At 45.1% G+C, this 24,734-nt stretch overlaps 2 protein-coding genes across 2 annotated transcripts in view; one reads left to right on the forward strand and one right to left on the reverse strand.

Moving 5' to 3' along the window:
- Window positions 1–24,734, reverse strand: part of LOC134199939 (uncharacterized protein K02A2.6-like) — a 933,609-nt gene that overhangs the window by 706,412 nt on the left and 202,463 nt on the right. The window lies entirely within an intron of this gene.
- 6tox (antimicrobial protein 6Tox) overlaps window positions 1–24,734 on the forward strand; it is a 55,370-nt gene that overhangs the window by 1,286 nt on the left and 29,350 nt on the right. The window contains exon 2 of the transcript XR_009974586.1: window positions 1,092–6,177. The gene's annotated coding sequence lies outside the window, so the exon portion shown is untranslated. The remainder of the gene's footprint in view (window positions 1–1,091; window positions 6,178–24,734) is intronic.

Genomic DNA, 24,734 nt, shown 5'->3' on the forward strand with positions numbered 1-24,734 from the left:
TGCTTGGTGACTAGCTTCTAGTTATAGTCTAGAGGCCAGGTGCGCTTGAGTTTAGTTGCAACTCAAAACCTGGTATCAGCAATTTTCTATCTTATAACTTTTAATTTTAAGTTTGTTCTTATTTGTTGGGGTGTCCTTGGTACAGTGGTGAGGTCTAGGTTACCTAAATACTTAGGAGTAGGAATATTTTGGTGGGCTCACTCGTACACTCCTTTAAATAATTCCTTTGATTTTTTTTAAATTTTGATTTTGAATTTTTTTTTTATTTTTTTTTATTTTTTTGACATTTTTTTGAATTTTTTTTGAAATTTTTTTTGATTTTTTTTTGTTCTGGTTGTAAACTGCAAGTAACATGTCGGTGTCCTACATTCGCGGGAAGGTGACTAGTGAGCTCCGATGGTTCGCATCAGCTCATGCTTTGGTTGACAGAACGGATAGGGATGCAGCATTGCTCGATAGGGCGTCTCAGGTGCACGAACGGTTGGAGGTAGTGTACGATCGGTTGTCTGACCTCGTTGCTTTGGGGTCCGAAGTGGAGAAGGAGGTGATCCATGCCATCGGTCTTGACGTGGACCAGTGTCAGGAGTACGCTGATGCCATTCTGCAACGGGTGGCCGATATTAAGAAGCAGTCGTCTTCCGGTGGTAATGGAGGTTCGGGAACTTCGTCAGGCGTCATATCACGCCTCCCCTCCATTGACCTGCCGATCTTCCACGGTGATCTGAACGAGTGGGTCGGCTTTATAAATTTGTTTGACAGCCTGGTCCATGGTCGGTCGGACTTGACTGCCTCTTATAAGATGGCTCAGCTTCGGGGTGCTCTGCGAGGTGAACCTGGTGAATTGGTGGCACACTTGCCTATCACCAACGACAATTATGCGGTCGCACGCCAGATCCTGTTCGACCGATATCAAAATCAACGACGGTTGGTGGACGCTCAGCTGGCCAGGCTGTTTGCGATACCCAAACTTTCTCGGGCTTCCGATATCAGAGCCGAGGTACTGAATCCAGTTACGGTGGCCACTAAGGCCTTGGGCAATTTGGGTCTACCAGTAGACCAATGGTCATATCTGCTCTTTTATATTGTTGCAGGTAGGCTGCCGGTTGGGGTGCTCACTCGATTCGAGCAGCAGGACAACGCAGGTAGGGACGAACTGCCTACCCTGGCCAGTCTGCTTGCGTTTTTAGAAGCCGAAAGTCGCAGACACGAGATTATGCCACCGCCCTCCTCCTCTGGGTCGCGTGTGCCGGCTTCCGGCCACGCCGTTTCGGTTGCTCAGAGGGGAGGGGGAGGGGATAAGAGGGGGCCGTCTCAACGACTGACTGCGCTCATGGCAGCGGTGGGAGGCCCACGGTGTGCCTTCTGTCATGAGAGCGGGCACGACGTAGCCGCCTGTCCGAGGTTCCGGTCGACGCGCATCAGGGGTAGACGCAACATCGTTGCCCAGCGGCGATGGTGCTTTTTTTGTTTTGGGCCGCACACGGCGAGCGTCTGTCCACAGCCACAATTGTGCCCTAATTGCGACGGTCGGCACCATGCCCTCCTGTGTCTGGAGTCTGCCGCCACTCCGAGGTCATCCGGACGCAGTCATCCAGCCTCGCCGACCGGTGAGCGCACCGGTCGTAGCCCTCGCCAATTCGGCGGCGTGGACCCTCGGGAAGAGGCTTCGCAGGGAGGCGCCGGGTTAGGTACTGCGGGCGGGTGCCAGCGGATGCCCACTAGCTACGCCGGGGTGGCCACGTTGTCCCCCCGTGCGGGGCCGTGTTCGCCTGCTGGATCGAGTAGCCCTGCTCACTCGTCTCCCCCTCCCTCAGAAGTACGGTTTTCCCCTCCGCTGAGGGAGCGGCCGACGCTGGAGCGACTCCCTCCAGTGTTTGGCCCGTTTGGCCATCGTACGCGGAGGTATATGAGGCGGGACGGGAAACGAGGGCCTTATGTGGGAGCGTGGGATCCGCTGGCACGCTACGACCTTCCGTCGCGCGCCGACCGGGATAGCGGGGACCCGGGCCCCCGCTAGGAAATTGCCGCTCACTGCAGTGTTGCCCCAGCCCCAGAAGCTGTTTTACTTCCTACCGCTTCTGTTCGGGTGTTGGATTCGGATGGCAACACTGTGTTTGCTCGAGCTCTGTTGGATTCCGGCGCACAGGGCAGTATTATGTCGAGCAACCTTGCAGTACGGTTGGGCAATCCTATTTACAAGTCTTCTCATTCTATTCGTGGAGTGGGCAATGTTAGAATTTCGGACGTGATCGGTCACACTTCATTTATTTTCTCATCGAATCCTAACCCTCGCTTACAGTTTAGAGTCTCAGCTTTGGTGATGCCTGAGGTGATAGGTCGTCACCCTCCGGTGAAGGTAAATAGTTACATACGGTCATTGACTTCAGACTTACGGCTAGCGGACCCCAAGTTTGACACACCGGGGCCAGTAGACGTACTACTTGGGGCGGATGTACTAGGGAAGCTGCTCCTGACTGGGAAGCGCGTTCTTCATGCGGAGGGTTTGGTTGCAATGGACACAAAATTAGGGCATGTATTGTTGGGTCCTGCGTTCCGGCCGGTCGCTGCGAGGAAATCGGACAATTTTCTGGTCGGGTCTACGCTTTCGGAAGTAGTCCAACGGTTTTGGGAACTAGAAGAACCTCCTACAGCTTATCGAGTTAACCCGGATGAGGAGGAATGTGAGCTGTTTTACCAGAATAATACGGGTCGTCTCTATTCGGGCCGGTTCTTGTTAAGACTTCCTTTTCGGGCGAATCGCCCACTGCTAGGCAGTTCGAGGAAGGCAGCAGAGACTAGACTTTTGTCAATGGAGAGACGCATGAGGCGCGACGCGGTGTTCCGTCAGAAATATGTAGAGTTTATGCGGGAGTATGAATCCTTAGGTCACATGTCGGTTTCCAAGGTAGATTGGAGTGCTACGGAGCACTGTTTCCTGCCTCATCATGCGGTTTTGAAAACTCCTAACGGTAAAATTAGGGTCGTGTTTGACGGTTCGGTTACGACCTCCTCCGGCGTCTCGTTAAATCAGTGTCTCCATTCGGGTCCAAAGCTGAACCGGGACATTTCAGACATACTGACGAGCTTCCGCAGGCACCAGATCGTTTTCGTGGCAGACATCCGAATGATGTTCAGGCAAACGGTGATTCATCCGGAGGATAGGCGGTATCAACTCATTCTCTGGCGTGAAAGCTCAGATGAGCCCATAAAAATTTATGAACTGAACACGAACACTTACGGGTTGCGGTCGAGTCCATATTTGGCGGTTCGTTCTTTGCGGGAGCTGGCAGTGAGGGAACGGTTGCACTACCCTCGTGCTGCGGACATTTTGGAACGGGACCTATATGTCGATGACGTATGTACGGGCGCCGACAGTGTCGAAGAGGCCTTATCACGCAAGGATGAACTGATCCGCCTTTTGAGCAGGGGCGGGTACGAGTTGAGAAAATGGCTGTCTAACTGTCCTGAGTTGTTGACTGGTTTGCCAACGGAGTATCAACAGGATCCCCATCTTTTCGAGAATGTCGATAACCCTAACATGCTGTCGGTCCTAGGGATTCAATATCGTCCGATTCAAGATGAATTTACCTATCGGGTGGAGTTGGAAAATCCAAAGGTATGGTCTAAGCGAACGGTGCTTTCCACAATTGCTCGAACCTTCGATCCAAACGGTTGGATCGCTCCTGTCACTTTTCTCTTAAAGTGCTTCATGCAGCGACTGTGGTCTGCTAACCTGTCATGGGACGAGGGGATTGCTGGTGACCTATTGAAGGATTGGTTGAACTTTTTCTCGTCTCTTCCTGATATTAACCACGTGTCAATACCTCGGAAGCTGGTTCCTGCGGGCAAATACAAGGCGTCTCTCCACGGGTTTTCGGATGCCTCGGAACGCGGATTCGCAGCTGCGGTATACTTGCGAACGGTTTCTTCAACTGGAAGGGTTGATATACGGTTGGTGTTAGCTAAGAGTAAGGTCGCTCCGCTTCGGACACGCATGACCATTCCGAAGCTCGAGTTGTCTGGTGCCGCTCTACTGACTAGGTTGTTAAACCATACAGCTACTAGTTTACGGTCGGTTATTGATTTAGAAAACACTGTGTATGCTTGGACAGACAGCCAGATAGTGTTGTGCTGGTTGAAGGCTTCGGTTCATACACTTGAAGTTTTCGTGGCCAACCGTGTCTCCCAGATTCAAGGATCTGAGGTCCCTCTAACATGGAGACACGTGCCTGGTGAGCTCAATCCGGCGGACTGCGCTTCTCGGGGATGCTTAGCATCGGAAATAGTTGATCATCAGTTATGGTGGGGTCCCCAGTGGCTCACAATGAAGGCTTCTCAGTGGCCACCCTCTCGCATAGGAGTTCCTCCAGGTCTCGTGGCTGCACCGGCGCAGTTCCAGGATCGAGGAGTGATTCAGGGGTTGGATTTGGATCTGCTCATCAACCGTTATAGCTCCTTGGACAAGCTGGTTAAGGTTACCGCCTGGATTTTGAGGTTTATTCGGAATTGTCGTTTGTCGGTGTCTCAACGCAATATGACACCTGTTGTGTGTCCCATCGAGCGGAAGAAGGCACTGCTGAAATTAATTGAAGTTGTGCAAGCCACCAGCTTTCATTCAGAATTGAAGGCGCTAAGGACTGAGCGCCCTAAGCTTCGTGGAGCTATCGCTCGTCTAAGCCCCTTTGTAGACGGCCAGGGGTTGATTCGAGTGGGAGGTAGATTAAGTAACTCCAATTTACCTTATTCGGCGCGCCATCCTCTTTTACTTCCCAAGAAGAGCCAGTTAGTTGACCTGTTGGTGATGGATCGCCACATCGCAAATTCGCATTCCGGTTGCAATGCGCTGCTGGCATCCCTCCAGAGGGAATTTTGGATTCTGTCAGGGCGTCGTACGGTTCGGAGCGTCCTTTTCCGGTGTTTACCCTGTTATCGGCTTAAGGCGTCTACGATGCAGCCTCAGATGGGAGATCTGCCTTCAGACAGAGTGAAGAAGATGAGGCCGTTTTCTGGAGTTGGTACGGACTTCGCTGGGCCCTTCATGATCAAGGCTTCACGTTTGCGGAATGTTAGGTTAATTAAGGCTTATCTGTGCGTCTTTGTCTGTCTTTCAACCAAAGCTGTACATCTTGAAGTTGTTGCCGACCTTACAACTGAAGCCTTTATTGCGAGCTTGGATAGATTTGTGTCCCGTCGAGGTTTACCCGAATTGATACGCTCCGATAACGGAACGAATTTTGTAGGTGCGGACCGTTACTTGCGGGATGTAGTAAATTTCTTGAACAATAACCAGGTGGATATTGAAACGGCCCTCTCTCGTCGCGGTATTCGGTGGACCTTCAGTCCTCCAGGATGCCCCCACTGGGGTGGAATTTTCGAGGCAGTAGTAAAATCGGCTAAGACTCACTTGATGCGCGTGATAGGGCAAACCTCGCTCACCTTTGAGGAGTTAACTACGGTATTTTGTAAAATTGAAGCGGTACTTAATTCGCGGCCGTTGTGCCCGCTCAGTTCAGACCCGAATGACTTGGAGTCGTTAACTCCAGGCCATTTCTTGATAGGACAGCCACTCAATGCGTTGCCGGAGTATCCCCTCTCGGATATCAAGCCTGGACGGTTGAGGCGATACCAGATGTTGCAGCAGATGTCCCAAGATTTTTGGAAACGTTGGTCCCTTGAGTATTTACATCTGCTCCAGCAGCGCTTTAAGTGGACGGATAGAACCAGTCCCCCTCACGTCGGTGACCTTGTGTTGGTTAAGGATGCTAACCTGCCGCCACTGCGTTGGCGTAGGGGGCGCATTGTTAATCTGTTTCCCGGTAAGGATGGGACCCCACGGTCTGCAGAGGTTCTGGTCGGGGACTCGGTTCTCAAACGAGCGGTCACAACGTTGTCCCGGCTGCCAGTTGATTAGGGACAGGTAGGGGACCTGTCCGGGCGGGTGACTGTTCGAAACCAATCCGTTAGTTTTTGAATTCTTACCACGGCAACACGGGTCGCGATTTGACGGTGCCGTCGCGACTTGACATCTGTCACTTTGTCTTGCTTCTCGAACGGGACGGTACCTGTATATTGACGGTCTACGCTAAAGTTGTGTATCATCGCTAATCCTTATCCATTCCTGCCCCATACCCTTCTCCCTAAGTGATACGGCGTGAGAAGACGAAGGCATCGGTTCCGGTGAGTGATTGCATGATATTTTGTTAAAATAGTACATACGGCGCCGCGAATCGCGGCACATGTTCGACGCGCACCTCGTGCTGGTTTCCGTAGCCCTAGGCTGCCACGAGGTCGCTGGGTTCGAATCGAACAGTTGCGGTTACGCGCCAATTCAAATTTTTAACATACTGAAAAATTTGAATATAACCAAAAGATTCGTTTATCGTACCATCAAACGATACTATGAAGACTCTAGTGTAGGTGACAGGTCAAGAAGTGGTCGCTCTCGGTCTGTTAGGACTCCAGCAGTGATAAAAGCTGTGAAGGCGCGAATTCAAAGAAATCCCAAACGTAAGCAGAAACTGTTGGCCCTTCAGATGGGGTAAGCAGAACCACGGTGAAAAGGGTGTTAAATGAAGACTTAGGGCTTCGGGCATATCGAAGAAAAACAGGACATCGTTTGAATGCTCGTGTAATGGACCTGAGACTGAAGAGATGCCGCGCCTTGTTGAAGCGGTACGCGGGAAAAAATATCGGGAAATTCTTTTTTCGGATGAAAAAATTTTTACCGTAGAAGAGAGCTACAACAAACAAAATGATAAGGTGTACGCACACAGTAGTGAAGAAGCGAGCAACCGTATTCCGCGTGTCCAACGAGGTCATTTTCCATCCTCGCTCATGGTATGGTTGGGAGTTTCTTATTGGGGCTTAACAGAGGTACATTTTTGTGAGAAAGGTGTAAAAACAAATGCAGTTGTGTATCAAAATACAGTCCTGGCGAACCTTGTGGTACCTGTTTCTCATACCATGTTCAATAACAGGCACTGGGTATTCCAACAAGATTCGGCGCCAGCTCATAGAGCGAGGAGCACACAAGACTGGCTGGCGGCGCGTGAAAACGACTTCATCCGGCACGAAGACTAGCCCTCCTCCAGTCCAGATTTGAATCCGTTAGATTACAAGATATGGCAACACTTGGAGGAAAAAGCAGATTGAAGGCCTGTATTCAAAATCACGGAGGTCATTTTGAATTAACTTTAGTGTCATAAGAATCTATGTTTTGTTAAGTTCATTTTGGTATATGAATGGTTACATAATGAATAAACTTGTTTCAATTATTTTACATTAAACATGTGACAGAATTTATGACCTGACTATGTACATATACATATATTTTCCGTAATTTCTGGTGTTTATTTTTTTCTCGACCTATTCGCTGGTAGCCAGCTATTTAAACTACGTGCGGACGGGTAGGTGAGCTCACGGGTTCAACCTGAGAGAATTTGCTAATACTAGCCCAAGCAAGAGTAGGGCTTCGCAGAATCTACCACCAGATCGGAATCGCGACCCACTGAGGAGATCCGACGAGAAAATCAGTGGGCTTTGGTGGTATTGTAAGCGCCACGAATGGGTATCACCACCTCACCTGTTTCTAGCGCAAAGTACGAAGTGTTTCAGTCGAAAGAATGGGAAAAATAAACCACATATCTCAAGCGCTGTGAGTTCTGTTAGCTGTCCAAGCATTGAAACAAACGAACTCCAAACCAAAAAACTATCAGTAGCACGAATAAAACACGTGCTCATTACAAGACCATCCCTATAAAGCTGCTCCCCAAAACGGATAGAACAACTATTATTCAAGTCGTCGTGGCCTAAAGGATTAGACGTCCGGCGCATTCGTATCGAGCGATGCACCAGTGTTCGAATCCCGCAGGCGGGTACCAATTTTTCTAATGAAATACGTACTTAACAAATGTTCACGATTGACTTCCACGGTGAAGGAATAACATCGTGTAATAAAAATCAAACCCGCAAAATTATAATTTGCGTAATTACTGATCGTAGGACCTCTTGTGAGTCCGCACGGGTAGGTACCACCGCCCCGCCTATTTCTGCCGTGAAGCAGTAATACGTTTCGGTTTGAAGGGTGGGGCAGCCGTTGTGACAATACTGAGACCTTAGAACTATATCTCAAAGTGTGTGGCGCATTTACGTTGTAGATGTCTATGGGCTCCAGTAACCACTTAACACCAGGTGGGCTGTAAGCTCGTCCACACATCTAAGCAATAAAAAAAATAATAATAATGCAATACAATTAAAACTTCAACCTTATCTTTCAAGGTAAGTGACATTGACGTGGTGTCGTCTATGTCTATGAACTCCGACAGCCACTTGAAACTGTGTGCTCTCAGCTGTGTAGCATCAAAGATTTTAAATACATAATGTTCTTATACACTGAATTCTAATTAAACTACGCATTTATATACATTACACAAATGCATTTGTGAGGACAAAATGGCGCTGTAAGCCGAGCTGAACTGATCGTGGTTTTTTTTTGTATACTCTGGTATACTTATAGAAACATTTGATGAAAGTAATAAAGTAGTAATAATTTTATGTGTATTATCTATGGTAATAATAACAACTATAATAATAATAACTGGGAACAAATCACGCACGGTCTTCCGACCAAAATTTAGCATTCTCTGTGTACCAGAGACTGTGTTTATCAAGTACTTAAATATTTTTAAATATATCTATATATCAATACGTGAAGCAAAAACTTTGTAACCCTTTTTACAAAAATTGCGCGGACGGAGTACTATGAATTTTCCTACACTTATAGAGAATATAGAGGAGTGCAAAATGCTATTTTTTTTAAATTATACATTAGTAATAAATTAAATCAATAAAAAAAACATTACACACACTACCATGTATTTGACACATACAAATATATACTCTTTGTTTACTGTCAAACTTTTGTTATTGCTTAGTCTGTGGTCAAATTGAGAATAGGTTAATGCTGTTTATCTTTAATATTATTTGTCTATAGTGTAGTATTGGCGAAATCTGTGATTATAGAAGTATAATAGTCTTTGACAATAGAACCATAATAATGTTTAAACTTATAATTTCAATTAATTTTAATCGAATATCGACTACTGCGGGACCACTAGTATATAATAAACACCCAGACAAAGAGCAAACAAACCTGTTCATCACACAATGTGTAAAATAGTAATATATAGTAAATAGGCGCAGCTTTTTTTTTCTTTTTTTCCTACCTAAGCTGATAGCCTCGAGAGGCTATTTCAGCGTAACCTTAACTAGTAGGTGAGCTCACGGGACTCAAACCTGACGACGTTGCTAACACGAACCCTATCAAGAGCCGTTCTTCGCAGAATCTACCACCGGATCGGAAACGCGACCCACTGAGAAGATCCGGCGAGAAACTCAGTCGGCCCAGCAGTCAGGGCCACTAACTACGGTACCACCGAGTCAGTCAAAGTAAAGTATCATATGTCGATTACGAATAATATTATTTATTACTAGCGGCCCGCTCCGGCTCCGCTCGGGTCTTTAACAAAAATTTCAACGATATTTGATGATGTTTTATTTTTAAAAAAAAAGAACACCTATTGCGGCATAACTATAATAGTTAGAAATATGCTGTCGCGACACTTTTTGTAAATAATTTTATTCTATCATCAATAGCTTATCGCAGGGCACGCGATGTAAAGAATATTTTAGGTACATTATTGGAGTTTTAGTAAGGATCCCTATTTTTTTTCAAAAATGATTATAGCCTATGTCACACGGGAATAGTGTAGCTTCCAAACAGTGAAAGAATTGTGAAAGAAGAAATAGTGACAACGGCAATAAAATAAAATAAAAAATAGAATTTTCAAATCGGTTCAGTAGTTTCGGAGCCTATTCCAAACAACTATTGTATACAAACAAACAAACAAATCTTTCCTCTTTATAATATTAGTATAGATATAGTAAGATAATCAAAAATTATTGAAGTGATTTACTATTCGATTTCATTTAGACGGCGCCTGACGTTGCCTCACATAACGAAATGGATGGTTTTTCTTGAAAGCAAGTCACATTACGCACAGGCGCACTTTACTCATTTGCAGGGAAACTGTGATGAGGTCGTCACAACTTGTTCACAACTCTCCCTGCCGTTCCCCCTGTAGAATGTAAACGATAGAGGGTACTTTTGATTGCTTTAACGCCTAATAGTTTGATAGCCTATTTAAACTTTTTATTGTGTCACATCTAATTTGTTTGATGGTGATTAATGCAGTTTTACTATATTGTTACTGTTGCTGACGAACTATAAATATTCGTGACGAAAAAACTGGGCATAATTAGATGCTCTAAGAAAACAAAGTATCCACATCAGTATTTGATTTAAAGAAAATTTGAAATCCGGATAAATTGGTTTTGCAATATTTGCTATCTGCACAAAGCTAATCTTTGGTGAAGTCCTGTTCTAATAGACATCATTTAGTAAATCACTGGCGTTCGCTTTAATTACGCCTCCTAACTTCTTTCTCAATAACTTTGCTCGTATCTTTCGCCGAAAAGGTAAAGATAAGACTTTAAAGAAGTCAGCATGTAACCTTACTAATTAAAGAATAATTTTTCAATTAATTCATATTTTCATTATTATTAGTGATCGCCGTGTATTCGAAAACCAATGAAAACTACTGAGACTTAAAATGTTAATTTAAATTATGCATCCCACTTTCTCGTTTGTTTCAGTAATGACACTTTTGTAAATAACTCTCTCTCTCTCTCTCTCTCTCTGTCTCTCTATCTCTAACTCTCTAACACTAAATTCTTCAATGATTGGTAAACAAAAAAGATGCGTTTGAAAAACTGAGGAGAAAAAGGTAAAATATGATAGAAAAAAGGCATCTACGAAAAGATACAATTTAGTATTTTGTACGACACGCAGAGTAATCAAAAGTCAAAAAAAAATGAATCGCAACTTTGTAATACATTGCGGGTTAAGGAAATTTGAACTCACCAAAATAAGAAATATCTGTTTGTCATTACTAGCATCGTGCTATAAATAATTATAGTCAACAAAATGTAGGCCCCGATTGTAGTGCCATATAGTACGCCCAAAAAGCATTAAGAGAAGCAAGCATATTTATAAAAAAAAAACCAAAATCGGTCCAGCTGTTTTGGATCTCAGTGTCACTGTCAATGTACTAAATATTAGAGAAGTTTTTTTTTTTGTGGCTTATTACTGTTTTGACGGGAACGGTCTCTATCTCATGCACATTAATAATAAGGCTTCATTTGTCTGCCCTACCCATATACTGTATAATAGACTGTACTGACATTACCAATATCCATTGCCAGTAACTATCATTTCCGGTTCAGATTAGCCACTCTCTCGTTGACACCAATAAAACAATAAAAAAATCCAATCATAATATTCGGGTAGTCAAGTCATCGAACCAGAACTACGCTGGGGTGCAAACAAATTATACTAGGGCCGGTAACACAGCAATAGCGTGTTGACGAACTTAAATTGTGTTTCCGAAACGTCTGTTTGCCTTCGAGATGAGACCAGAAATAGAAAATACCCCCGCCAAAAGTATTTACTTGTTTGATGTGCCTGTGAGCTATTCGCGTTTTGAATTCTATGTTTCTGTTCTGTTTTGTTAAGATCTTTATCACTAATTGATTTAAATATTTATCTCTTATTTCAATCACATATACTAAGTATATACGTTAAATATAACGAATGATTTAACACTCGTAATAATATGTATATTGTAGGAGTAAGTCACCGAGTTTCAATGGTAACTCCAAAAGCGGAAAGACGGTGGACAGATTTGACTGCTCCTAACATTCTATCCATAGTCTTCAATCTGCCCGTGATCATTGGGCTTGTAACACGCCAAAACATCGAAAAGTCCTAAAATTGAAAATCACAACAAGAACCCTTTAAGTAATGTTCAATATCAACAAAAGTTTAAAATATTTGTAGGTAGCCGTAGACAAAAGTATAAGACGCCTAGTAAACCTCAAGTACAAAAAAACCGGTGTTCAAATCCCACTAATTTTCATAATAAAAAAAGTACTTATCTTATGTTCATGAATGATTTGCAGGATCAATGATACCGTTATGTAATAAAATTCAAATATGCTGAAATTATAATTTGCGTAATTACTGGATAGATTGAGATTCAGACATAGACCAAGTCTATTGCTCCAGTTGCTACTTAACATCAGTTGAGTCAAGAGCTCTTTCGCGTGGTTATGCAATAAAAAAGTATAGTTACTAACATGTGTCGTAACTTTTCCTATTTCTTTGTTAATACAATATTTTTGGACTGTTTTTCTGCTCGAATTACCAACTGCCGCATACATCAAAGCAAAATCGGATGCTTCAGAGAAGTTACCCGCTATCGAGTACAACCTTTACATAGAATATTCCGGAAATAAAGAATGTCGCCGGAGGAGAAGGCCCTCGCCGATGTTACGTGAAATGTAAAATTAAATTATTCGGATATTTTCCACAAACATTTCGGATTGTTCGGGACTTATCTCAGCGTTTGCGTCCATGAGAGATTCCTGTTTGCCTCGACTAAATTAAGTTTCGTGCGTTTTTAGGATTCCGTTCAAAATCTTTGTGTGGTGATATCATAGAAAGTTTTATGTTGAAAATGCACGGTTAAAATTAAAAGCAGAGAAATACGGAGAGCAGCGAAAGACACAAGCGTGATATTATGTTACGTCACATTTAAAAATACTGTTGTTTTAGTAAATTCTATTCTTCGATATTCATGAGTCGAAGACACATTTCTTCTTCTTTTTCTCTGATAAATGTGTTATTTTGTTGTTGTTGTGCATAAGTGTGTATATATGATTATATATGTATGTGAATATATAATATGATAGTGATTATAAACTTATAGATATATGTGTAAATTTTATATTAAAATCATGATATAATACTGTGTACGTTGTTATATGTAATGATATATATACATGTATACCGTGTATGTTTAATTGTATATTGTAATATTATTATCCATTTTGTTATTTTCGCAATAAGCAATACGCCTACCGTAGAACTCTCTACACCACCCTTGGTTGACTGGTAGAGAATGCCTCAGGCATTAAGTCCGCCATTGTTTATTTGTGCATGAAGTTGAATAAATAAATAAAGAAATAAAATAATTAAAACTACTGTTAGATATTTAACTTTTTTAATTTTTCATATACGGGTAGGTTGCCGCTGCAATACCAATAAGCTAGTTACACACCGTCCGATTAGCCTCCTTTTTTTTCCTTTTTTTTATTGCCTAGATGTGTGGACGAGCTCACAGCCCACCTGGTGTTAAGTGGTTACTGGAGCCCATAGACATTTATAACGTAAATGCGCCACCTTTTTTTTTTTTTCGGGCCGGGGGCCGAACCTCCTACGAGGTCCCCGCGCCTAGGGGGCGCGCGGGGTATGTGAGACTCAACGATCTGCAGGTGTTGAGAGCAGATCGCGGGCCCAAGGATTTTAGGGCCCACCCACTAAACGACTCCCCTGCACTCTTACACCCGACGTCCGATCTCCGTCCGGGGTCAGAACCCGTTCAGAGTAGGGGGGTTCCCGCGGTCAACACTACAACCAGACACGCGGCGCCACCCCGAGGACGCCCGACCGACGGGTCGTCGAGGCGATAGTCGACGACCAACGACGTCGGTCTCCGCGGTACGGCGGCCCTACCAGGCCGCCCGGGCGGTGCCGCTGGTGTTCCGGGATACCCCGCTGGGCCAGAACCAGCCTGCCGGGTCGGAACGCGATACACCGCCGACCGGGTTGCTCTTCAACAGTATGTTCGGCGACGACAGCGACGACGAAAATGCGGACCGCATCGCAGTCCGCAGCCGCCGACGCGCCGTCCCGTCCTCCTGGTGCCAGCGCGCTAGAGTGACGGTAGCGTGCGGCGCAGCCTCAACCCCCTTAGGTCGCCCCGTGACCATCACCGGGAGGAGACTGCCTCCTCATAGGGGCTGGAGCTGGACAAACGCCCTCCTCCGAACCCCGGCTCGACGGCGGCGGCACGGCGCCGAGAGGGAAGAAGAGCTCTCCCTCTCCCGTTCCGCCGCCTCCTTCTGCGAGATGGTGGACTCGCAGAAGTCGAGCATCGCCTGCCAGGACTCGTCGCTGCCGAGCATCGTAGCCACGACGGTCGGAAGCGACAAGTCCGGTCCTATTTTTGCAACGAGGACGCGGCGCTGCTCCGCGAAAGCGGTGCAGTACGCGAGCGTGTGCTCCGCCGTGTCCTCGTTGCAGCCACTGCAGTGGTGGCACTTCGGCGTCGGCTCCCTCCGGGCGACGAGGTGCAGGTAGCGACCGAAACAGCCGTGTCCCGTGAGCACCTGCGTCGCTCGGAAGGTGAGACGTCCTCGGTCGCGATTCACCCAGTCCGAGAGGACCGGGCGGATCGCCTCGACAGTCCGTCGCCCGTAGGCGGGGTCCGCCAGGCGGCGAGACCACGCCTCGAGCACGGCACGCCGAGATTGAAGTTTCCGCGCTCGAACTTCCGCCGCGCCGGGACGCGGCTCCCCCCTGGAGCGGAGATCGCATCGCCACGCGTAATCCGCAGCGAGCGCCTCCGCTTCTAGGTCCCAGGGAGGCGTCCCAGCTAGCACGCACGCCGCCTCAAACGAGACGGTGCGGTATCCACGAACCGCCCTGACCGCAATCGCGCGCTGCGGACGTCGCAACGCCGCAACGTTGTCACGAGTCAGGGCGTGGCACCACACGGGAGCCCCGTACAGTGCCATCGACCGCACCACCCCCGTGTAGAGGCGGCGCACTACCACGTCAGGCCCCCCGACGTTCGGCAACAGCCGACTCAGCGAGCCGGCAGCCGCCATCAGTCGGGGACCTAATCTTTCAAAGTGAGCGCGGAAGCTCCAACGACCGTCCAGTACGAGACCGAGGTACCGCAACCCGGTTGCCTCGATCTCGACGCGAACGCCTCCGATCACGAGGTGGGCCCCCTGAGGCGGCGCTCTCCGGGCCCCGTGAAACAACAGGGCCTGGGATTTATCAAGCGCCACCTCCAGACCCAACCGTCGGATCCTGCCGATGACGAAGGCCACCCCCGCGCAGGAAAGACGAGCAGACTCGCGCAAATCCTTCCCCCGGGCCACGACCAAAGTGTCGTCCGCGTAGCAAACTATGCTTAGACCCGGGAGAGGAGCGCTAAGGGCGCTCCGCAGGACCCAATCATAGCCGATGTTCCACAAGAGAGGGCCAAGGACCGACCCCTGTGGAACACCGCGCTCAACGGGGAAGCGGAGCACCGTCCCACCGTGCCCGGTGCACACGACCGACCTATCCTCGAGGTAGGACCCGATTAGCCGACGGAGATACGCAGGGACGCCATGATACTGCAGCGCCCCCGCGATTACCGACCAGGGCAGGGTGTTGAACGCATTGGCGATGTCCAGGGACACCGCCAGTGCAACCCCACCCCGGCCGACAGCCTCATCAGAGAGGGCGCGCACGCGCATCACCGCGTCGATGGTCGAGCGGCCCTCCCTGAATCCGAACTGCTCCGCTGACAGATCAGGACCCACTCCCGTCAGGTGCTGGACGATGCGGGCGGCCACCACCCGCTCGAGCAGTTTTCCCGCTTCATCCAGCAACACGATGGGACGATACCCCGCAGGTGAGTCCGCAGGGCGTCCCTCCTTCCTTAGCAGAACAAGTCTGCCCGTCTTCCACTGCTTTGGAAACCGCCCCGACTCGAGGCAGGCTTCAAAGAGCCGCACGAGCCGGTCCCCAAGGGCACTGAAGGCCAAATCCCAAACCCGACCGTGAACACCGTCAGGGCCGGGGGCCGCGTCTTTCCTCCGCATCCTCGACACGGCCGCACGAATCTCCTGCTCCGATATGCTCGGAGGAACCACCTCAGCAGGGGCATCACCGCTCACGTCAAGGCGTGGCGGCACGCCCATGAAGGGGGGCTCAAAGTCCCTCTCCATCCGCGGGAATAGCCCGGAGACAATATCCCGCAGCTGCTGAGGCTGGAGACGCTCCGTCACCGGGAGCGCCCACGGTCGCAATTTCTTGCGTACCGTCTGGTACGGGCGCCCCCAGGGATCCTGATCGAGCGTCTCCAGGAGCGTCTTCATGCTCTGAGACTTGGCCTCGCCGATGGCCCGCCGCAGAACCTCCTGCTTTTCACGGCAGTCGGCATGTAAGCGGGCCGCCACCTCCGCGAAATCCATACCGCGAAGACGGCGACGGCGGTGGCGGGCGCTTCGGCGGCGTGCCCGCACGCACTCCTCTCTGAGGAGTGCGATTTCAGGCGTCCACCAATACGCACCGCCACGTGGAGCGCGGCCGCTGACCCGGGGCATCGCAGCATCGCAGACGCGACGCATCGTACCCCGGAACCAATCGGCCTCCGACTCCACGTCCACTAGACGCGCGGGCATCGGCGCCCACGCGGCCACTGTGGCCGCCTCCACCGCGAGCACCTTATTCAGGCGCTTCAGTGCCCATCGTGGGAATGATCGGGGAGCGCTACGCGGGAGCTCCTCCTCGCCGCGGGCGTCTTCGGCCGGCGTATTCAACGAAGTGGAAACGGAGAGCTCAAATCGGACAAACCGATGGTCCGAGAGCGTCTCCGCCCCCTCGAGAACACGCCAGCCACGGACCCGGCGTGCGGCGGACGGAGACGCGAACGACACGTCCACGTGTGATTCCCCGTTCCACCGCACGCAGGTCGCGACCGAACCTCTGTTCAGAAGACAGAGACCGGTCGCGAAAGCCCACTCCGACAGGAACTCGCCGCGCGAGTCCGTGCGGGGGGAGCCCCACGCTGTACATTTAGCGTTGAGGTCCCCCGCCAGTATCACCGGGCGAGACTCGAAGCGATGAACCAACGCCTCGAGCCCACCCAGGAACCGTTCGAACTCAGCGAGACTCCTGTTCGGAGAGAAGTACACCCCGATCACGACGGTTTCGTTGACCCTAACTACGACGTACCCGGATCCCCTGGCCACCATTCCAAGGGGGGGTAACGCCGCTGACTGTCGCATCACGATCGCCACGGAGCCATCAACATCTCCGGCCCAGGAATCCTCCCGGTCGGGAGGTACGAAGTATGGCTCCGCAACGATCGCGATGTCGATGAACCACTCCGCCATGGTGTGGACGAGGAGATCCTGCGCCCTGGCGGAGTGGTTCACGTTCGCTTGGAGGAAGCGATGGACGTGATCTAAATGCGCCACCTACCTTGAGATATAAGTTCTAAGGTCTCAGTATAGTTACAACGGCTGCCCGACCCTTCAAACCGAAACGCATTACTGCTTCACGGCCGATATAGGCAGGGGGGTGGTACCTACCCGTGCGGACTCACAAGAGGTCCACCCATCTAAGCAATAAAATAAAATTTAAATTAAAAAAGGCCAAATAGGCGTCACCCTCGATGAAGGCCCTCGGGAAGGAATGACATTCCACCCCCACATAAAGACAATACGTGACCGAGCTGCGTTCATACTCGGACATCCTAATCCGATGATATGCAAACGATGTAAATTGTTCCTTCGAAACATAATTCGGATATGGCGGTAGATTCTGCGAAGCACTACTCCTTGCTAGGGCCAATATTAGTAAACTCTCTCAGGTTGCGCCCCGTGAGTTCACCCACCAGGCAGAGCGTAGCTGGAATAAGCCCTTAGACTTAGTGGTAGAGTTAACATTGTTATTTATATTTTGACATTCAACAAGTGTGTTATACTAACATCTAAATTGAAATAAATGATTTTGAATTTTGAATTCGAATTTGACCTCCAGCGAATAGGTAGGGGAAAAATATGAACTTTCAGAAAGTAACATTAGAGTCAGGAATATAAAATTATCCGAGCTACAAATATAATATGTAAGTTCAGGGCGATACAACGACATAACAAGTGCACTGCACTCCCCCGGATACGAGTGACGCAGTAACAAGCTGATAAATTAAGTTTTTTTTAACTCGGATAACAAGCAGTGGTGGATTTACATTAGGGGCAGTCGGGGCAAGTTCCCAGGGCGGCAAATTTTTTAAGGCGGCAAAATTTTTAAAGTAATTTTTTTTTTGTTTTATCGAAATTCCTCAATATAATTAATCAATTCTATTAATTAATAATTTTCTGTTTAATTGATAATTCAACAAATTCAATTCATGCATTATTTGTGAATTATAATTTTGGAACTTTGGTAAAAATTAATAATCAAAATGATTTTTATCAATTTATTTCCTTGGACATTTAAAATAATAATCGATTTTTCTATTTTCTGGAATTAAAGAAACTTAATTAGTTTTTCTTTTTATGTAATATAATTATGAGACACCCTTAGTGCAAAATTTATAATTGTTACAAAAAAAAACAAATATTTATTTATGTTTTTGGAATATGATTAAGTTTCTGCAATAAATTAGTTATTTTAATTTTCAAAATTAAAATTACTAAACTATAGGTTTCGGTAAAATTCCTGTATTGGGGCGGATTTTTTTCCGGTGCCCAGGAGCGGCATTAAGTTTCAATCCGGCCCTGATAACAAGGCTGGATATATCATACTTGCTTTATTTAAATATGTACATCGATATGTCCGTAGGAAATCACTCACTTTTTTTATAGTTGGCCTCGTATCTTCTCTAACCCCAAATCATAGCATAGGACATATTAGGCTGACAGGGTTAGCACTGATAGGTAGTGGTGAAAGTTTGCACAGTATCTATCTGTATTTCACCATTCTATCTGCTTTTGGGCATTTGACACTAGCAATTACGTTATACGTATGCCCTCCAGTATCCACTTAACACCAAGCCGGCTTTGAGCTCGTCTGTTTGTCTAGGCTAAAAAAAATTTGTTCAGCTATTATTTAATTTTGTAGTTGCAATATACTACAAATTATATTGCATTAATTAATTTTCTTATAATTTACAAACTCTACATGTAACATTTTAGCAATAGACAATATTTCCACTACCACTGAAATCTATATACCTACAGTGCATTTTCTAGATACGTCCCTGCGCTAAGAAACCCTTTTGTGGCCCGCATCTTCACAGCGGATATTGTTTCTAAAAACCACTTACCACTTCGAAACATATACATTTAGGCTGAAGTAAATTAAAAAGTATATAGCTATTTTCCCATTTAGCTCGGAATTAGAAAAACACTTGAAGGGTTGACTTCAGACATGCCCTAGTCCTAAAACTCGCGCCTATTGTCTTCATGTGGCGCCGAACCTACATAATGTAGGATAAGGACAAGGAGAAGAAAGTGTTGTAGACAGCAGTTATGCTTTTAAAAGTTAATATTACTTACATACTGTATCCGCTTGTAGCTAAGCGGAGTTCGAAATAGTCTGCCATATTACGCCTACTAAGAATAGTAATAATGTGGGCGAAGTTAAACCAATAGAATACTGACAAATACCAAAGTGAGCCAAAAAAATACTCAGCAATTTCAATCCTATTGATCATGGAGTCGTATAAGACACGTAGTGCAATTTACTTTTACTTCAAAGGGACGTTTTCCAATAGGCGTTGTAATTCTCTTCAACATGTTGTTACAGAGTAAAAGAACGTCGGCATAAATACCAGAATTATTTAAAGCGATATGTTTATTTATTTTATTTATTTATTTATGTACACACAGAAAACAAGACATAGTACAGAGTAATAGGAAAATTATGTACAAAGGCACTGCTTATTTCTTTAATAAATCTCTTCCAGCAGACCTGCGAGAGGATAATGAGAATAATAATAAAAAGTGATGAGTGTGTGTAGAACAAATAACACATAACTAAAATAACAAATACAACATGAGAATTATACCTATAGTAATGCACATACACATAGCAAATATTATAAGTAACACAGTAACACTCGTATATACGAAGAGTATAGAACCATGATCATTCGGTTGATGAGAGATATGTGTGGCACATCATGCTTTAACTCTTGCGTGAATTAAAAATAGATAACCAATTTTTTTTTCTATACTTGCATATGGATGCGGTAGGACCTATTTTGTTGGCGTTGACTATATTTTGCTGTGTCATTTCAAACTGATGCAATAATTCTAAAATGCAGACCTTAAACATTCGCGTCGCTGGAGAAATAGTCAGGCCAGTGATACCTAACCATGCGAGCTTACAATACGCCTTACCATATTAAATGCAAGTTGACGATTGCAATACGTTGGTATTTTACTCAGATACGATGCCTATTTTCCGATAAATCCCTTAGTCGTATTTTATGACACTCAGGGAAATAGATGCGGAAATGCTAGGCCAACACCAGACACCCAATATGAATCGGAGAATATTATAGGTTCTCACGCTCGGAAGCTTACGAAATAAGGTGAAAATATACCTCTTTTTTCTTCTTCTTTTTCTTTCAGCCCACAGACGTCCACTGCTGGAAATAGACCCCTCCCAAGCCTCACCAGAGCTACTGCTGCTGCGCTGCATGCATCCAGCGGATTCCCGCGTCTCTCAACAGATCGTCTGTCCACCTTGTGGGAGGTGTACCCACATTATGTCCGGTCGCGGTCGCCACTCGAGATCTGTTCTGTGCCCCGGTCACTTTCGACCATTTCGACCTCGCAATCCTTGGGGCTATGTCACTTACCATGGTTTTCCAGCGAAACTCCTCATTCGTGATTTGGTTTCGCATGATATACTAGGCCTATCATCCCTCAAAGTCAACTACTACTTTTATACTACTTGATTAGTATCAGTATTTAAACAATGAATTATGTAAAGAGTGTATCCTTTTAGCAGAAAATAATTACGCTCAGACTACACTCAATGATAGAAAAATAGGTATATACCAAGAATACAGGCTGGGTAACATCACCATTGAAAGCTGAGAAGTCGCGCGCTTTCACGTGTACGTGTAATATACGTGTGACGTCATAAACACGTACAAACAATTCGGCGCTCCACCTGTAATGGCAGTCAGGCATTCCCGGGAGTGCGTTGCGCAATTTGTCCTTATAGTCGAATAGGGCATTTCTTTTGACCAAGTACCTGTTAGAGATGTGGGGGAATTTTATGGTTAAGTCGTAAAAGTTGACGGATGCGTTTCACAGAGGTCGCTAGGTATTCGCAGTTAAATATTTAAATTTATTTACCTACGTATAAACAACATGTAGTTTAAATTGTAAATTTCTGACTATTACAATTAAAATAAAATGTCCATTTAATTCTTTAAATAATTATGTAATTTCCAATGCTTCGAATACTTTACCTACAATGCCTGTGGACACGATGTAAATGACAATAAAAAAAACACGAGATTAAAGCGCTAAAGTATAGTAACCGGCAAACTTCGTGAGCAAATGACCTTGACTGCGCAGAACCGAATTTTAGATCACTTTGGTGGTGAGGGTGAGGCGCGACGGCAGGGGAAATCGTATCGAGCGCGTTATTGGTAGATCAGTCGAACCTTGCGCCCCGCACCGCGCCCTCGTTCCGCTTGCTCCCAAAAGTACGCTTGCGTACAGTGAAAAGTCTATCGTTATTAATCGTTAAGTTATTTGTTATAATTGCTTGTTGACTTTGTTGCCATTGCTATATGTTGAGTGTTTGTTGATTTTTTATAAAAAATACACTATGGCGTAGTATTCAAAAGAAAGGGTAGAAAATTTGTGTACGACGTATATTGCTTCATTATAAAACAGGAGAAGAATGATATGGAAAAAGTAAAACAGACTTCGGAAGCAAGAAAAACATCAGTGAGTACTGCTAGGTGCATTATTAACGAAGCTAAAGACTCTGGCTTGCTCGCCGTATTTCGGACTCCGGGTAAGAAAAGATCAGGGAAGAAGAAAGTTACCGGAATGGATAGTTTCGTTCAATCTGTAATAAAAAGATGTAATCATAATAACTACATAACAAGCAGCGAAACTCCGTATCGTAGAAAGGCTTCGAAAAATTTAAAGAAGATATAAATTTTAATGGCTCGGAATGAAGAGTGATGGAAAAAAAACAGAAAGTAATCGGAAGCTGGTAATTGAAAAAAGTTACATTCGATTACTACGAATCGAATATCTTCAAAAAATAATTAATTATAGACAAAAAAGAAAACCGAACCGACCGAGTTGTAAACTACACCGATGAGCCCTATGTCGACTCATCACGATGATAGCGACTCGGGTCATGAAAACATTGATGATGATGATGGTCAAGATTATGATAACGAAAAAAAAATTACAAATACCAGCTTCGCTTCAACTGAACCAAGACCTGGCAACAGCTCTAGTTTTGACTTAATAGAAGGAATATCTATTTTACCCCAAGATTAAATTATTACAATTATTAACCTATATTAAATACATAATATGTTGATTAATTAATTTAATAGCATTATGACGCAGAGTAAATATTGTTTTTGCACGTGAGTGTACCATGCGCGAACTTACCCCTACTACGTCGACAAATGCTCAAGAAGTTTGCCGACTATTATACCTATATTATAAATAATTATGTATTTGACTCTCGAAAACCAACAAAAATATTATAACCAAAACATAAACCAGTTAAAATGTATCATATTGTGGTTTTGTCTAATTCTTTTTTCCTACCTATGCTGATAGCCTTAAGAGGCTATATCTACTTCTCCTTGACGTGTAGGTGAGCTCACGGAGCTCAAACCGGGTGTGTTGCTAACACTGGCCCTAGCAAGAGCAGTGCTTTGCAGAATCTACCACCGGATCGGAAACGCGACCCACTGAGAAGATCCGGGGAGAAACTGAGTGGGCTGAGTCTATGGGTTAATTCACTCGTCGAGCCCTTCGTCGCAAGCGACGGGTTCAATGAGGACGGTGACCGGGATTATCTCTATATTCACAGAGTTCGTTTTGCTTTTTAATAACTACTCACGAACTACGTTAAATGGACAACGTTTTGTTTCATAATACAAATATTATATTAAATAGTAGGTAATTCCCCGGTTCGTTCGTCGTCCGTGTCCGAAGAGACAAACTGTCTCGAGTTTACAGTAATATAACTTTGTCCGCTAAAGAAATTAAAGTAAAACACAAAATAAGATTATTTTTGCGAAATAGAAAGTAGTGTGTTGTTCGACGGTACCATTCTAGTTTCACAGAAAAATGAACGTAAAGAATTACTGCTTTTAAACAAGCGCAAGCAAAATTTTAACCCAAGCGTCTATGTCGTAATGATTGAAAATTTTCTTGAATTTTTTTGCTATCTGCTTGAACAATGTTTGTTTGGTGGTTTCTTAGTGTTACATCGATTCATACATTGTTGCCCTCTTAGCAAATCCCTTCTCTCCTGGCTGAGCTTTTGCTTGCCCACCTGTCCTGGTGAAACTGGAAAAATCTTCAGGCATCAGTAAACCTCCAATACAAAAAAAACGTTGTCGCGGACTTCAAAACTGCATCTGGAATATTTACAAACTGAACGCGTAATGTTAAAAAAATCGGGGAAAATTCTATGCATACAATATTTAATTTTAGATACATAGGTATATACCTATAAATAGTAAAATTATACATGGTAGTGTTTGGTAATGTCACTTCATGCATCATATATACTCGTAGATATAAATACATCCAGCATGACGAATCGTTAATTTCAACAAGCAAACATACGCCCTGGATTGTTAAACTCTTCTTCGTAGCCGTTTAATAAAGCAAATAGCATAAGTATGTAAACCTTATTTCAAAACTATCATGCTCGGCTACATTGTCAGATAAACAATTCGCTATTATTTAAATTCATTCGTGTTTACAAAACTGTTTAATGAAATTTCTCTCGACTGAAACATTTTGTTCTGCGGTCCCGGTTTATTTAACAACATAAATACTAAGTTAATTCAATCCGTTCTCGGTCTCAGCGGTCCCTGATCCACTTATATTTACTCAATTGAAGAGCTGTATCAATATATAATTATCACGCAAAACCAATTAGCAATGAGATATACTTTATCGATAAGAATAAAACATCAAAGTTATAATAGGTCATCCTTTTAAACAAAAACATAAGGTTATCACCAAATATCTGCTAGTTTATGTCAAATTACGACGAAATTAAAGGAGAAATTTAATTGATACTTATGACGGTTATGTCCTCCTACTATGTGCGTTGAAAATCTTTTATATGATAAAAATACTATGTCGTGGGGCTTTGGTATTTTGTGAGCATTATTCTTCAAGACTGTATTTCGGAACTTTTTGTATAAACTTTTTATATACTTTGTGTAAATGATTACGATACTAACAAGGTTTTTGGGCAAAGATAATTAGACAGTCATCCATACTACATGGAGCCACTGCATCCATCCATTTGCAGGACATTGCATTTCCAGAGATCTTCATTGCCACGTACCTTCTGGCTTTGGAATGAGCTTCCAAGGTGTTTTCCGAACAATATCAATATCAATCTTCCAACGAGGCTTGTACGATTAAATGGTAGGCAGCGGCTTGGCTCTGCATTTCTGACGTCTATGAGCGACGGTAACTACTCACCATCAGGTGGGCCGTATGTTCGTCAGCCTAGAGGGACAAAAAAACAACTTATGTTCTAACTCATATCAGGCGAGCTGTGTTCTCTTCCACCTATGCAAAAAATTCTAGCTTCAAACATGAACGTGATATTGCTTAGCGGCAGTGATAGGCAGGATGATGATACCTATCTATACTAATATATAAAACTACAGTGGTTTTTACGGATGTTCCGTTATAACTACTGCACTGTGCACCGATTGATCGATTGACCGATT

The sequence above is a fragment of the Bombyx mori genome, chromosome 13 (assembly GCF_030269925.1).
Source record: "Bombyx mori chromosome 13, ASM3026992v2".
Taxonomy (NCBI): Eukaryota; Metazoa; Arthropoda; class Insecta; order Lepidoptera; family Bombycidae; genus Bombyx; species Bombyx mori.